Below are 5301 nucleotides of genomic sequence, written 5' to 3' on the forward strand. Positions count from 1 at the left end.
GCACGGAGCGGAAGGAAGATTTTGTGGATAGCGCTCAAGGAATGGGATGCGTCGAGATCGAAAGGAGCGGGGACGGTGATCGGAGGAGGGAGGGAGAGATCGGTAACGCTCTTTCGATAGGCTTCCCAATGGCGGGCAATACGCAGCAGGTCATTGTGTTGTGCGCAAACGAGGATAGTGTCCTTATCGAGGGTAGGAATAATAGAGTAGGGAGCGTTGTAGCATAACCGCCGGCTACTGTACTATACATTAGATTTAGAATGAGATCGCACGCTGTAAGGTCCGTACCTTACAGCGTTAGATCTCATTCTAAATCTAATGTATAGTACAGTAGCCGGCGGTTATGCTACAACGCTCCCTACTCTATTATTCCTACCCTCGATAAGGACACTATCCTCGTTTGCGCACAACACAATGACCTGCTGCGTATTGCCCGCCATTGGGAAGCCTATCGAAAGAGCGTTACCGATCTCTCCCTCCCTCCTCCGATCACCGTCTCCGCTCCCTTCGTTCTCGACACATCCCATTCCTTGAGCGCTATCCACAAAATCTTCGTTCCGCTCCGTGCCGAAATTGCTCGACTGGAGGACCATGACTGCCTCTGGCGTCCTGCACGACACTATGCCGCCGTCATGCGCAAGGCCGAAGTTTCCCTCCATCACAAGCTCAATGACCCCGATCTCCCACCCTTACCACCCGCGCCTGGATCTTCCGCTCCTGCAACGCCCCCCTCACGTCCCCACAAGCGCCCTCGTGATCCGGCAGCACCTGACGTGGACCCCCATCGTGGCACGCGCTCCACTGCTGCCCCGGAGATCGCGCCTGCTACTGATCCGCATGACCAGGCTGCCGACATTCCGGTACCCATTGAGATCGACACAAACGACAATGCCGTTCCTTCCCCAGCCCTTTGATGCCCGCTCCCACCCGTCAATCGTGCCCTCCCCCGTCTCTTCTCTTCAAAGCCCCTGTACCAACCTTGAAGCATCTTCCCGCTGGATTGCATGCCCAGATTCATGAAATAATGTATAAGCTGCATCTCTGCGCCAACACCGCCAGGTCTACTACTGCTCAAATCGAGTCAATCTCCTGCGTTTTCGCTGTCTGGAAGCTCGTCTTCCGGAAACACGGACGAGGCGAACCCCGTTATCGCCATTGTCCCTCCTCCGTCGCCAAATTGCGGCGTCGTATGGACTTGTGGACTGCTAACACTCTTCCCGCCCTTCTCAACGACGCCCTCGACGCGTTCGGCGGCCTCCCGTCTACCAAACCGCGCTCGCCCTATGATCCCATACGTAGGTGTCGCCAGCTCATGCAAGACCAAGCCATCACCAAAGCTGCCGCCGCCCTGTGCTCCTAGGTCCAACCTGTCCCCGCTAATGCCTACACTGAGCAGGTCCTCGCTCGCCTGCACCCTTGCCCCACCATACCTGTTGTAGCGACCAGCCGTGACGCCCTTCTTTCCGCGCTGCAGCTCACGGAAAGCGAGGTCCGGCGCGCTATCCGCGAGTTACCCTATCATAGCGCTCCTGGTCCTGATGGCCTACGCCCCTCCTTACTGAAGATACTTCTAAAGTCTCCCGGTGGGGTGGTCCCCGGCCGTTCTGCGCTTCCCGAGCTCACCAAATTCCTCGACCGCTGTGCTGACGGACACGTTCCTGTTCAGCTACGCGCCTGGTTTTCCAGCGCCTTGCTCATTGGTCTTCGCGACACTGCGGGCACCAAAGTACGTCGCATCGCCATGGGGCTCGTTCTTTGACGCCTCATTGGCCGCCTCTTCCCCCATCGCACCTCGCAGGATTCGTCTGTCCATCGTCACTTCTTGCCTCACCAGCTTGCTATTGGTACCAAATGTGGCACCGAGGCCATCATTCATGCCACTCTCCTGGCCGTGGACCGCTTGGAAAGAGACGATATGGTACTTTTAAAGATCGACGCCACGAATGCCTTCAATGCCATCGAACGTTAAGTCATTCTGGACGAGGTCGTCAAGCATGTCCCAGGCATTGCCCGGTTTGTTCACATGCTGTATGGCTCCGCACCCCGTTTATTGTTTGGCCGGTATAAACTGCAGAGCCAGACTGGCGCTCAACAAGGGGATCCCCTTGGCATGATATTATTCACCCTAGCGCTGCACCTACTACTCTGCCAAATCGCAACTCACTTCCCAAATATTAAGCGGCTGGCCTCTTTTGCGGATGACATTAATGATATCCTTCCCCTGCGCACTGCGTCGCTTTTACTCCAGTTTTTACAAGTCCATGGTCCCCGCAGAGGCTTCCACGTGAACCCCCGCAAGACCGAAGCCTGGTAGTGCGGTAGGGACATGGGCCCCCTACCCTGCTCTGTCAACACGAACCCCGCCATCGACGTTCTCGTTGCACCAATTGATGCTCCTTCGGGCTGCCTGGCTCATCTCCAGGACAAAATTACTGCGGTGCAGTGCATGTGGGAGCGCATCAGGCAACTACAAGACCCTCAAATTGCTTACCACCTCCTCCGCTTTAGCGCCAGCGTCAGCTGCCTGACGTACTTTCTTCGAGCTACCCCGCCGCATATAACCGCCCCTGCCTGTCAACTCTTTGACACTGGGCTGCGAAGGGTTTTCGAGGACGTCCACCGTCCCCTCTCTGATGCTGCATGGCACTTAGCTCAACTTCCCTTCAAAGTTGGTGGGCTCGGCCTACTCGCTACCTCTCACGTGAAAGAAGCAGCCTATGTTAGTTCCTTGCTGTCTACACTTCCTCCGAACCGTGGCCTGCTCCCTGCCCGTCACCTCCTGGCTGGCGACCTGATCGCACCGTCCCTCGCTGCCCTTAACGATCGCTTTCCGCTTGGACCCGACTACACTTTGGACTCCCTTACCGGGCGTGACCGCTTCCCGGACTCTGCTTCACCTCATGAACTGCAACACCGGCTCACAGAGCGAATTATGGATATTAAATTCAAACGCCTGCAGCCCGACCCTGGCGACCGTTCCGATGTGGCTGTTACAACCCGAGTACGGTCTCAGTCTCTTTCCGCTGCTAGCTCGGCTCGGCCCTTTTCAGCCCTGCCACAGTCCGACCTTGGCACGCGCGTCGCTCCCCCGATCTGCATCACAATGATCGAACTTCGCCTCGGTATCCCTATTTTCAATGGCGCACAAGAATGCACGAGTTGTACTGTCAGTGCCCTCCGTACCCAGTCCCGGACTCGTCCACTCCCGCTACTCGATACCTACGGCCATCACGCGACGATATGTTCCTGCGACGACGGTTCTACCAGGCGCCATAATGCCCCGCAATACTACAGCATCAACGCTCGCTCGGAATGGCGCGTTACACAGGATGCCCATAAGCCGGAAGGCGATCAACGACGCCTTTACATTTATGTTCACGATCCCAGTTTTGATGAGCATCCCCCCGCGTTCGATGTTTCAGTTGTCAGTCCTCACTCTCGCCACACTGGATGGCGCTCCCGCTCCTCCTCTCAAAAAATCTTGCAAGCGGCAAGCACAAAAGAACGTACATACCGCGACGTTTGTTCGCCGCATACATCCGTCCATCTACACCCTATGATCTGGGACGTGTACGGGCGTATCGGCTCGGGTACGGTCAGAGGGCTCCAACTCGTCTCTGATTTCCTATCCAGTCGTACTGGACGTTGGTCCACCTCTACTCGTCTTCAAATTAGCACGATTCTTACTTCTCTCGTCCTTCAATACACCGCCCTATCCGTCAATCGCCGCTGGATTCACGCATCTCTTGCACCTCTCCATTAAGGGCCGGCCGCTTCTGCGCCCTGGCTCCCCCCTTCTAGTTACAATAAAGGTCGACCATTCAAGGTACCCTTTGCCAAACTGACAGCAATGTGGGTTTTGGTGGCTCATCCACAACAATGTGGAGGCAGATAGTCCATCTACACCTACCCTGCTGGAGTCTGCGGGAAAAATCAAACCCTTCCAAATCAAATGTCAAAATAAACCGCAGATGTTTAAAACTTATAAGTAATGGCGATATGCTGCATCCCTGTTACAGTATTGAGGTGTTTCCAATCGGAACAGCATAGTGTCGATCCACGTCACAATACACCATGCCGCTATCGTCTACCCCCCGACGTCGTGAAAGTCCCTAAACGCCTTGCTTTTAGGCGCCAAATAAAGGGTATGAGTTTACCCCTTTTGTTCTGCAGGACTAGCATGCCGGTGATTTTTGTAGTGCAATGTGCCTGTCAGGCTGGAACTAGGGTCCAACGGTCCAGCGACAACACAACCAACAAACAACAACCAACAAGAGTTGCCGACGGCACAGCCCTACGGAGTGTCCGATTCTCCCTTTCCCTTTAAGTGGGTTTGCGGCCCACAGTAGCTCAAGTCCCTGACAGGGGGGGCAAAAGGAAGAGGCCCGCCCCGGGACGGATGGTGGTAGAGTCTTGTACAGGCAGTTGCTCGGCGAGTTCGGGGCGGTAATTAGGAAGCCGGGCCCGATGGGTCGTAAATCCAATGCTCGCGAAGCGCCTGTTACACCTTATACCCTTGATAAGGTCTTCGACGGGGGCGTCGCAACGCAGCCCGTCGGGAATTAGCAAACACGTAGCAGCGCTACACCTCCGTACTGCCCGATGGCAAAGTACTGACACCGGAACGGTCGCAACCTGTATCCGATGGAACCAACACTGTCCTGTATACACAACAGGACCTTCGAGGGAAACGTCGTTGCAACAGCCTCCGTCGGTAAACGTAAACAAGTAGCTGCGCTACACCCCCGTGTCGCCCGATAGCCAAGACACCTACACCGGTCCGGTCGCAAGCAAAGCCGATGGCACCAACAACAAACAAAAGAACCAACACAAGAGCCCGATGACTCAAGTCTACACAATGCGGATCGCAACCAAAGCCGATGGCACCAACACAAGATAAGGGAATAGAAATAGAGATAGAAATAGAAAAGGATAGGTGAAATAAAGGAAAGGGAAGGGAACCACCGAGCGCAAAGGATAACGTAATCTGTGGTAAAAGGGAGCGTCGTGGGAAAGACGGACTTCGACCAAGGCGATATTCAACTCTGGCAACTCGGGTTACCTTTTCCTGACTTGGTGGTCAGAGGGCTAAGGTATATATCGCCCCGCCAGAGCCACTACAGTGGCTCGCGGCGCTAGATCCTAGATCTAATCTAGTGTCAGCAAAATTAATGCCAACCAATTAACTAAATAAAATTAAATAATTAAAAATTAAAACTGTGCAATTATTCACACGTGTGTCCCCCAACTCGGACTACTTTTCATATCCAAATATTTTCCTTTCTTTTCACCCCCCTTTTC

The sequence above is a fragment of the Chondrus crispus genome, genomic scaffold, assembly GCF_000350225.1.
Source record: "Chondrus crispus Stackhouse genomic scaffold, scaffold_29, whole genome shotgun sequence".
In the NCBI taxonomy this organism is placed as follows: domain Eukaryota; phylum Rhodophyta; class Florideophyceae; order Gigartinales; family Gigartinaceae; genus Chondrus; species Chondrus crispus.